This window comes from Mastomys coucha, unplaced genomic scaffold (assembly GCF_008632895.1).
Source record: "Mastomys coucha isolate ucsf_1 unplaced genomic scaffold, UCSF_Mcou_1 pScaffold7, whole genome shotgun sequence".
NCBI lineage: Eukaryota > Metazoa > Chordata > Mammalia > Rodentia > Muridae > Mastomys > Mastomys coucha.
The window spans coordinates 26,142,780-26,154,346 of NW_022196913.1; the positions used below are offsets into that span (position 1 = coordinate 26,142,780).

The following is an 11,567-nucleotide window of genomic DNA, read 5'->3' on the forward strand; positions in this document are numbered from 1 at the left end:
CCCTCTCCTTCAGTCTTTTGTTTTGTTTGAGACAATTTTCTCAAACTCAGAGAGATCTACCTGTCTCTGCCTCCTGGGTGTGGGGATTAAGGCCAAGCACTACCACACCCAATCTCTCTCCTTCGTTTTTTATGTAAATTCTGGGAACCAAACTCTGGTTATCAGGGTTATACAGCAAGAACTGCGTGGTCCAACATGGCCTTGATAAGGATCAAAGGACAATCAAAGGACGTGGTTTCTGCCCCTAGGACAAGACCAGTAGGTGTGAGCCTCCATGAGTGTCCACAGCAATTATTGGCCGTTTGTATAATAATGGCTTGTTTGTATAATAATGCACATATTTTCACATTCCTCCCTGAAGGAACGTTAATGACTCAATTATAATCAGAGAGAGCGCGAATCAGGAAGGCAAAGGTGTGGCTAATGTCTTGGCAAAATGGTAAGTGCTGGGACCTTCAGGATAGCCCTTCAGGCTGTGGGAAAGAACTCAGAAAACAGTTCAAAAATATATGGTTTTTCGACTGCTGGGAGCCATGGCCATAACTATGGCCTAGTGAAAAATTACTAGCTTACACTTACAGCCCTGAGAGAGCATGTGTAGTCTTAACAGAATATTTGTGGGAGGACATTATTGACCCTTGGTTCTAGGAACTGAAGATTGCCACCAGCCCTCCCTTGCTGCTGGCTTTTGTCACAAGTTCTTTCCCCTCCCTTGTCATAGGATCTCCCCCCTCCCTTGAAGCTTTCTCCTGCTTGTGTTTATATTGCTATCCCTGAAGTAAAGTTTTTGGAGCTTGATCAGACAACTGTCTTGCTCTCATTCTTCGTGTTTCTTGTCTCTTTTGGTCTCTCTCCCCTGCTCTAGGACCCTGTTGAATGCCCCGAGGGTTGGGGCAGTCAATCATGCAAAATATAAGGATAATATGAATTATATGAAGGGCTTCACAAATCTTAAAGGAACAAAAGTAGCTACTCAGAGCCAACTTGTCAGAAAGATACTAAGAAAGATAAAGAGTTTAGGGAGCAGTGGTATTCAGAGATCCCACCCAACTAAGTTTTTTGTTTATGTTTACAAAGGCAGAAGGATTCCTAAATTCAAGGTCAGCCTGGGACAAGGGAATTTAGGTCTAGGCTCAGGCACAATAAAAATGGTAATTTCAGGATAGAGTCCTACCCAGCTAGTTTATCTGCAGTGCTTAACAAAGGCAGACAGATCTCTGAATTCTTTTGCAAGGTTAAAAAAAAATGTGTGCTTGCAGTCTCTGAAAATCAGGGGGCTAGGGACCTAGGATGCTGGTTCTTAGGATAATCAAAAGGGAAGCTGGAATGAATGGCTGGATTGATATGTAAAATAAAACACTGTGAGCTTTTTTTTTTTTTCTTTTTGTCTCACTGCAAGAGGTGAGCTGTCCAAAGAATGTTTTTAGTATAGCTAGAGAAACTTCTTGGAGTACTATCTGGAGCAGAGAGAGAGAGAGAGAGGGGAGGGGGGAGGGAGAGAGCAAGAGAGCGAGCTGTCTGGAGATCTCCAGAGAAAGCAGAATACAGAGAAAGCAATTTGGAAAGCTGTCTTGAGCAGAACATAGCCATAGCCATCTAGCTTGGACCCATGATTTGACTTTGAGTGGTTTGTTTGGCTACTCTCAAACACCCCTTCTCTCAGACCCCCTCTCCAAGGATGCTGGTCCTTAGCAGACTCTGGTTATCAGGGTTACACAGCAAGAACTTTATCTGCTGAGACATTTTTGCCTACCCTAGAAGAATTACTTTTATATCATTAAAATGCAACAGTTACCATATTTAGGGTCATTTAGTCTCTTTTATAAAATACTGTAGCATTTATATGTGGACTCGTTGTAGAACACATTCACTCATGCAATACCATCCCCATTTTCATCACATTAGTTGTGACTACTTTCAAGAGTCCATCATGACTGGGCTTTAGGTTGTTGACAGTCCATCAAAGGAGGAGGTAAAGAATATCACCATGTTCTCTCTTGAGTTTTCCCCCACTCCTCCCAGCCATTTCTATGCAGTTCCACCCAAATTGCCTGTTGCTTTTGAAAGACCCCAGAGCTCAGGAGACCCTCACTCAAGTCTCGGGATAACACGACCACCCAATAACTCACGAGAGACCGATCTTGCTGCAAGCGCATGAGGTTTATTTGGGATAGGCCGGTACTGGGGTCGAACCTGAAACCTTGCAGGCCAGAGAGGTTCGACCACAAACACAAGAAGTGAGGGGTATTTAAAGGGAAAAAACCACAAACGGGGGAGGGGTGTGTGTGTGTGAGAGGGTTACCAAGGAAACATAACATAAAACAGTGGAAAATTTCAGAGGGACCCAACCCAAGGTATTCAGTCAGTTAGGGAGGGGAACATATTCCTTCTAGGAATGTAATCTTCATCTATTGGTCGGCAGGGTGGAGAGCCTTGTAAACCCAGTAGACCTTCATTCCTAGTTCTGCCCTCATTGTGGATCAGTCAGGAGGGGCAGGTATCTGGAACCAGAGCCCTGAGGCTCTGAGTTAGCCAGGTTCCTGGAACTGGCCAGTCTACCTCCATGTCCTTTTAGGTAAAGGTTATACACCATACATTTCTACTGATACATTTCTATTAAATGCTCTTATTTTAAAATTCTAAAATTCTCCAGCCTTTCACTTTCAGGGTCTGGGGGAATGGCTAGAATATATATATAGGCTGAGGAAGGTGGACTGTGCAGCTGTAGGGAAGGCATCCTGCATGCTGAGTGAAGACTTTCGACTGCACTTGCTTTGGTGCCCATGTTCTTGTGGGCAGTCCCTCACCCATGCTCTGTAAGTAACCCATTAAACTCATAGATTCCCAAATAAGGGGACTATACTTTGTCATTAGGAGCTCACAAGGAGTGAGTAGACATTGTTTACATCTCTCCTGGGATAACTTCATTGTTTCCTATACATTTTGTAGTTTCACCCTATATAAACCTTTGTAGGGAGTTGGATTCTGTGCTGTTAGGAATTATACTTTATATGCTCAGCACACTCATCTTCCAGAAATCTGTCAATCCATGTTTGTTTGTTTGCTGGATCTGTCTGTGGATGTGAGAACTGATTATACATTTGATATAGTGGAGTATAATAGGAAAAACAAGATAAAATACAGTTATGTTGTACTCTATATAATTCTATTAGAAGCAGAGAACATCACTTTGAATGCAAATAGATGAAGGATCAGTTAACAGTCTTTTACAACTAAAAAAAGTGTGTGTGTGTGTGTGTATGCGTGGGTGTTTATTCCTGTGATCCCTGGAGGATCAAACACAAGGTCTCACAAGTCCTAAGCTAGCATTCTACCACTGTTAAAACCACAGCTGTCCTTCTCTCTTTCGAAAGGATGTTGGAAAGCACTTCCATGGCTTTTACATTCCTGTAATGGGGGTCTCTATTCTTCACCATTTACCTTTATGAGGGAAGACAACAGATGCTCAGTGAATATGCCGCATGTGTCCCAGTTCTTTAGAAGAGCACCAGAGCAGTGGAGGGGCTGGAAAGGCTACGTAAACGTTCTTTTCCAAAAGAACCTTTTTCAAGCTTATCAGAAACCGTTGTCCTCCACTAGTTTGTTTCTTGCTTCTGTTAGTTTTTTCCTTGCTTCTCTTTGTGTCCTTTTGCCTGTTTCTTGGTATCCAGTAACTAGGCAGATGGTGGCAAGATTAACTACAAATATTTATTAGAAGCAGTCCTATTCTCTTCTTCTGTTTATTTCCTTTTTCCTCAGTAAGGGTTAGTTTTTCACGTCACTCACATTCTTGTTTTGAAACTCATGGACAAATGCTGAGTGAATCGTACCTCACAGTTACAGATCAACTCCATTATCTTTCCGGTGCAAGAATTAGCCTGTGCCAGCACTGAAAATGGTAGCTATCAATTCTGTTCCTCCACGTGAACAAACATGCCCCTTGGGGGCCTGGATAGCTCAATTGGTAGAGCATCAGACTTTTAATCTGAGGGTTCAGGGTTCAAGTCCCTGTCCAGGTGCTGGCATTAATTAAGACTTTGAAAGTGGTGAACCTTTATTCTACTCCAGCCAGCAGTTAAGATAGCAGTTTTAAAATTACCCTTCCTCAGAAACATGGTATGAAAGCTTACAGAACACAGAGAAGGGTAGGTTGGTTTCAAAATATTGAAATATTCACTATGTTAAAGTGCCAGATTTAAATTTTTCTATCTTTTTGTCTTACAGCTGAGCTGTTTGGCAGACGGGGAGCTCTCTGCCAAATTGTGGTCATGTTCTAGTGATAAGCACAAACATCAGGAGCTTGTTAGCAAGCCCTGTGCTGTGACAAAACACTCAACCTGCTAGAAATAATGTGCGTTGTTATGAGTCACCTTTGTTGTTTGGGCCAACTAGTATTAACCACACGGCAGAAGGGTAGACTGTGGAGGTCTTGTTTGGTTTTGTTTTTAAAAAGTATTTATTTTCCCTATCTGTCAGAAGATTATAAATTACAGATAATAAAGTTTCTATGAACAAATTCTAAGAAGAAAATAAAACAAAAACCAAAACCAACCTCTAGATTGAATATGCTCAGCCAAATCAAGGGTCAAAGACAAATTTTGCTTTGTTCTTAAAATTTATGTGTATGAGACTTTGCAGGACTTTGCCTGGTGCCCATAGAGATCAGAAGAGGATGTTGGATCCCCTGGAACTGGAGTAGTAGATGGTCATAAGTCACCATGTAGGTACAGGGAACCAAGCTTGGGTCCTCTGCAAGAGCAACAAGTGCTCTTAACCACTGAGGCATCTCTCCAGCCCTTTGTCTGTTTGTCTGTTTTAAATAATGCTGGACAATAGTAGTTCATGGACTATTCAAAGACCATGTGTGAGGGTGTACTGACTGGTTTTGTGTGTCAACTTGACACAAGCTGGAGTTATCACAGAGAAAGGAGCCTCCCTTAAGGAAATGCCTCTCTCCAGGAGATTCAACTGTTAGGCATTTTCTCAATTAGTGATCAAGGGGGTAGGGCCCATTGTGGGTGGTGCCTTCCCTGGGCTGTTAGTCCTGGATTCTATAAGAAAGCAAGGTGAGCAAGCCAGGGGGAGCAAGCCAGTAAGGAACATCACTCCATGGCGTCTGCATCAGCTCCTGCTTCCTGTCCTGCTTGAGTTCCAGTCCTGACTTCCTTTGGTGATGAATAACAACATGGAAGTGTAAGCTGAATAAGCCCTTTCCTCCCCAACTTGCTTCTTGTCATGATGTTTTGTGCAGGAATAGAAACCCTAAGACAGGGAGATAGGTTGACGAGTCAGTTAGGAAAAAATATGACACACGTTGTGGTGGTCTGAGTAAGACTGGCCCCCATAGGCTCATACAGTTGGATGCTTCATTCCTAGTTGGTAGAACTATTTTGGGAAAGATTAGACAATATGGTCGTTGTTGGATGAGGTGTGTCAAGGGGTGGGTTTTGAGGTTTTAAAAAGCCCATACACCAGGTCTCTGATACATCAAGTTGAGGATCAGGATGTAAGCTGCTAGATGTATTCCAGTGCCTGATATATTCAGGAGAAAACAAAATGTCACAATGAAACTATTAATTTGTATGGTAACTTAATTTAAATGAAAAATAAGAATAAAAAAATCAGTGATGCCAAAGGTATTGATTCTTTGTAGGTACAAAAGTGATTTTTTTTAACCTAAATTTAAAAAAAAAATCCAAAATGGATCATAGGTTTAAAGCAAAATACAAAATTGTAAAAATTTTAGGAAAAAACAGACTCCCCCCCAAAAAAAGAAAAGGAAAAGAATAATTCTACAATGGAAAGAGTCTCAGGCTTAACATCAAAAGCAGAACCATGAGTGAAAAACGATTGACTGTAGAGACCTGAGAGGATAGAAGGCCAGATGTGATAACAAAACCTTAATATCTTTGGGTTCAGACCAACTCTGGAGGCACAGACTGCCTGTTTGCCTGTCTGTCTCTGGTCTCTCCTTCTCATGTTTGACAGACATTTCAAGTCAAGCACATGCTGTCTAGTGTTGGCTTGAGGAAATCTTCCCAGACAGGAAGATCCAAACCTCAAGAAGGCCCATCACAAAATGCCTACCAAGGAGAACCTCAAAGGCTACAAAAAGACCAGCGTGTTTATTTGATTCTGCCAGGGGGCGCTGGTTCCCCGCAGTAGGGACTCGAGGATTTCTTCCTGTTTTCCATTACCCGTGAAGCAGAAGCCGATTTTATTGTGAGCGTGGAAAAGCAACGGTGAGTAAAATAAATTAAATAAATAAAAATAAAATGAAATAAGATAAAATAGTAGCTTAATAAGGACCTCCTGACTCTCACCGCTGGAGACCGAGGCTCGCAGGGTTGTGGAAGCGCGTGGCGGGAACCCAGGGACTGTTACCCACAGCCTTGAAAGCCCTGGCCCCGGACAGAAGCCAAAGCAAGAAGGACTGTCTTTGTTAGCTTATTTTCTATTTCTCTGTCTTTGTCCAAACTATCCCACACGCAATCCGATAGAAATTGCCTTAGCCATGCATTTGAATCGGGAATTCGATTTTAGCTTTTTGGGGGTTGTTTGTTTGTAAACCTTGTGCCGGTGAAATCAAATAAAAACTTCTTTTAAGCACAGCGATCGCCTACGAGACTTGCACAGAAACTAGTGAGGAGGAGGCTGTGTGGCTCCGCACCCTGGCGCGCAGACGGGAGAGAAGCCTGGGAGCAAGTTAGTAGCGAAACTCCCTTTTGTGTAGTCCGGAGAGTCGGGAAAAAAAAAAAAGCGTCACAAATGTAAAAAAATAAGAACGCAAGAGCCATGTTCACCATTAGAGAATAGAAGAGGAAGGATTCTTCCGTGCCAGCAGAGTGGCGCAGCGGAAGCGTGCTGGGCCCATAACCCAGAGGTCGATGGATCGAAACCATCCTCTGCTAGGAGATAATTTTGTTGCGCTATGGGCTCATAACTGACGACAGTGAGAAGTCAGACAAAGCAAATAACAACCGTGAACCCCTACCAAAATCACCACTTTAAACCCTTCCGATTTTATAGGTTTTCCTTCCAGTCTCTTAGCAACGTTCTCCTACAGGTAGATACTTCCAGAGAGGCCTTCTGATCCGCTCTTGCATACCGTGTATGCAGTTTCTTTTTAGAGTCCAACAAACTAGATTCCAAACATTAAAATTCACCCAGGAGGAGATAACACATTACGTGTATTTTTGATACATCTTTTATTAATGGCTTGCTTTTTCTTAAATTTGTATCTGAAAATAAAAAAACAAAACAACTTTATTGTTCTCAACTAGTTGTTTTCCACTCCTTATTCTTGATTTTTGTTGTCACAAAAAAAAAAAAAAATTCTTTGTAGGTGCCAAGTAGACAGGCATATATTGAGGATCCTTAAATATTTACTGAAGACAGTCACTTACCTCCTCATAAACATGATCATTTACAAAAGTGTAGGTAAATAAACAACAGTTATTGTAAATGTCTTACAGACTTTCAGACTTCCTAAAAGCAGAATAACATCCCACAAAATAAATATCAAATCCTTTGGAATGTTAGGCACCTCTTTAGCTATTTTTCCAGAATCTGAAATAAGTGCATTACATAGCAATCACGGTATTTGTTACACATATTTCTGGGTCTCTTATAGGGACCATATGATTTTCTTGGTAGGGTTCTAAACTGAATTTGGGATTTAGAGGTTCATACTCACACCCAGATGTACTAGCTCTGCAAGATTCTAAGACAGCGTGCAGTGGCCCATTTGTACCTGCTGGTGCTCCTGCCCCTGTGCATTTTTCTACTCAGTGTGGACAATGAGTTAGGAGGGTGGTGTGGCAAAAGAACCCCTTATTCCGGAGTCTATTTGAAGCCTCTGACGGGTTAGAATAGTACTTTCCAGCACAACTGACATTCGCTCTGGTGGCTGCCAGCACAGAGACAGAATTACATTTATATAGAAATATTTTCAAATAAAATGTGGAAGTAGTCAGGCTACTACTAATAGCTTTTAATTCTAGCTAGTAAAAGACAGAGGCAGGTGGCTCTCTGGCTTGAGGCCAGACTGATCTCCACAGGAAGTTGGAGGCCAGCTAGGGCTTTGTAATGACACTGTCTCAAAAATAAAAGAAAATTAGATAGCAGTAAACCAGAATTAGGACTTGAATATATATATGCATTGGGGAGGGGCTCTTCCATCTGCAGACGTTTTCCAGGAATTTCACAAACAAAACTGCGAAGTCCACCGAGTCAGTAACCTAATGTCGTGGATTCCTGTAGTCTATTGTTCCTGATCAATGGTGATCCTGTTAGTTGCCACCCAGGAGCTGCCTTGTGATTCTATTTAAATTCCTTAGCAACCATTTAAAGATAGCTTTATAATTCACTTGAATCATATTTATGTATGTCCACAAGGAGAAGGATATGCAGTTTAGAGAAGTTCATAGATCTCAGCTGCCTTGCTAGCCTCCCCCCCAACAACTCTCCAATGTTTTAATCCCTTTTGCTAGCCCCCCAACTCTCCAAAGTCTCTCATTGTTTTAATCCCTTTGTTTAAAGTTCTGTAATGTCTTTTTTTAAATTTATTTATTATTATAATAATAAATTATAATTTTTTATAAATTTTATAATTTTATAAAATAATTTTATAATTATAAATTTTTAAATTTTTTATTATTATACATAAGTACACTGTAGCTGTTTTCAGACACACCATAAGAGGGCATCAGAACTCATGATGGTTGGTTGTGAGCCACCATGTGATTGCTGGGATTTGAACTCGTGATCTTTGGAAGAACAGTTGGTGCTCTCAACCGCTGAGCCATCTCACAGCCCCTGTAATGTCTTGTGGAAGTGCCAGAGTGGGTTGGTACACAGAGGAGCCTCCCTCTTCTCAGAAAAGAAGGGGTGTGTGTGAAGGAGCTGTACAAGGCAGAGTGGACTGGGAGCAATTGGGATATAAATAAATAAATAAATAAATAAATAAATAAATAAATAAATGGAGAAAAAAATGGCCACTAACATCCCTTCTGTTAGCTAGAGACTTAGAGACAATGTCTCACAGATAGTTGATGGCTAGAACTCACTATGCAGACCAGAGATCCACCCGTGGATGGGGTGTCTGTTGGTATTTGTGAGAGGACTCATATAGATATTGTGGCTGAGCAGCATTCTGATCTAATGTCATATTCTTGGACAGACACCATAGGGTAAACAGAGGCAGGTAGGGAAGAGTGGCATTGGCAAAGAGGTGAGTTCTGAGAGTAGCTGGCTGGGGGCTGGTCCAGATACTAATGGGGGTAGAAGTGGGGGCAAGGTCTGCTGTCTATACAGCCAGCGACTTGAGAAGAGAAAGGGCAGAAATCATACACACAGGTGCACACATAGAGAATGGTTGAAGAAAAAGACAAGCTCCAGGGATTTACTTTCTTCTCTTAACCCCCTTAAGACAAAGTTTTCCTTTTAGAAAGAGCATTACCTCATAGCCACAAGTTACACATTTTCTAGAGACAGTCACCAGAAAACCATATTTTTCAAAAACAGATTAAAATCATTACACAAGGAAATTAGAACAGGTTATTGATTATGTATTTCTTATATGGAACATATCTATCAGCATCTATCTTATGTCTTATTTTTGAAGTTCTGATCGGTTAAGCTGGCTAATCATCTCTTTTTCTGTTCTTATTTCCAGAATTATTTGCTCTTTATCATATCCTTATTATTTCCTGGTGCACACAGAAAACCTGCTACCTCATCTGTAGATCACAAAATCAAGGAATTCAGGCCCAACCTAGCGCATATGCTTACTTTGATCATTAGCTTGTCCCAAACCTATTCTTCCCACCTCTACAATTACATGATCGTAATGCACGAACGCTCACTGTATTCCTTTCTCTAACTCAGCAGCTATCAGGAAAGGGCACACTTTGTTCTTGATTCTAAACTGAAAACTTTCTATCAACTGCCTTAACTTCCTAACTTAGACTTTCTATCAATTACCCTAGCTCCCCAAAGATTTTTAAATCAAGCTAACTTCCCAAAACTACTTAAATCAATTCAGAAATTCCATAAGATCATTAGTTCATCTAGACATCTTTATCTCAAGAACTTTCATCTTTATATCGATCTGCAAGAAACTTGTTCAGCAGAGTAGACTATCACCCAGGAAATAATCATACCAAGTTATAGGCAGCGAGCGTCTCCCGGGTCCACTCACACTAACCCAAATAAACGAGCAATGACAAACCTGAGAAAGCACAGCAGTGCAAGGGACAATCCTGGGACGGTCTCTGGGGTTGTACCACATCGCAGATGAGCAGGGCTCCAGGGAGCTCACTTGCCCATCTTAGCTCTTCCTGCATGGTGTCTGCCACCTGGCCTTCTTGTTTATAAGAAGGGACCCTGACTCTGCCCAGCGGGGTTGCTTCTCAGAGCCCCTACTATGCTCTTCTCTGCCTGTAGAATTAATAGCTCCTCAGTTAAACTTCTTAGCCCCAGCAACCTGCCTCAGTGTCCCCTTAAATCCTATACCCAATCTCTAACTTTGTCTAATACTGGCCTGGCCTGAAGTTCTTTTCTGTGGTGAAGTCAAAGATCCAGCCTTACCTGGATGGAGGTCTCGGAAAGGGAACTGTTGACTTGGCCGTGGTGGGTGTTTTTGCCCCTGTCTCTGCTGGAAATAGACCCAGCATTAAGATATTACACCGACTTTTAAAGTGGCTCTCAGGACTTCAACTCTTTCCTTGCCATTGTTGTTCAGTTTGGTTCTTTTAAGACAGGTCACACGTAGCCTAGGCTAGTGCAACATGAATGATCTTTAAAATAAATTATTTTTTTCGGTGTATGGGTGTTTTGCCTGAATGATTTTGTATCTCTATCTGTGCATCACCTCACATGAGCCTGGTGCCCGCAGAAGCCAGAAGAGGACATCAGATCCCCTGGACACTGGAGTTAGAGATGATTGTTAACCTAGATCTTCTGGAAAACAAGCTGGAGCTCTTCGCCTCTGAAGAATGATCTTAAATGTCTGACCATTCTGTTATGTGACCGCAGACATGTACTCCTAAGCTGGTTTAACTTAGACTTGTTTTAATTTTGCCATTTTCCAAGGTTTATGGTGGTGGTACAGTGTGTTTTAATATGCGTATCCTCGATTAGCAATGAAAGTGAGTGTCTGTTCTTGTTTACTGACAGTCTGGACAGTTTTTGCCTTTTCTTCTGGTGCCAATTGTAAAAAACTTATATGTGTTAAGATCCTTAATAAGGAACTGTAGCAGCTAAAACTTACCCCACTCTGTAGTTTGACTTTCAACTCTCTTTAATGTCTTATGAAATAGAATATTATTTTTAAACATAACCTAAGATAGAAATATTTTCAAAGTGTCAGGATTTTCCTTTATGGTTAGCATATTCAGTATCCTGTTTAAGAAATTTCTGCCACCTTTAATGTGGCGCACACCTTTAATCCCAGCACTTAGGAGGTAGAGGCAGGTCGATTTCTGAGTTGGTAGCCAGCTTGGTCTACAGAGTGAGTATCAGGATAGCCAGAGCTACACAGAGAAACCCTGTCTCGAAGAACCAAA

At 41.5% G+C, this 11,567-nt stretch overlaps 1 long non-coding RNA gene and 2 other non-coding genes across 3 annotated transcripts; all 3 read left to right on the plus strand.

Moving 5' to 3' along the window:
- Positions 1 to 3,946: 3,946 nt before the first annotated feature.
- Trnak-uuu lies at positions 3,947 to 4,019 on the plus strand. The gene has a single exon. It is a non-coding gene; the product is annotated as a tRNA-Lys (tRNA).
- Positions 4,020 to 6,173: 2,154 nt separating this feature from the next.
- LOC116082550 lies at positions 6,174 to 10,823 on the plus strand. Its single transcript, XR_004115358.1, has 2 exons — positions 6,174 to 6,242; positions 9,677 to 10,823. It is a non-coding gene; the product is annotated as an uncharacterized LOC116082550 (long non-coding RNA).
- On the plus strand, positions 6,840 to 6,911 carry Trnam-cau. Its single transcript has one exon. It is a non-coding gene; the product is annotated as a tRNA-Met (tRNA).
- Positions 10,824 to 11,567: the final 744 nt, after the last annotated feature.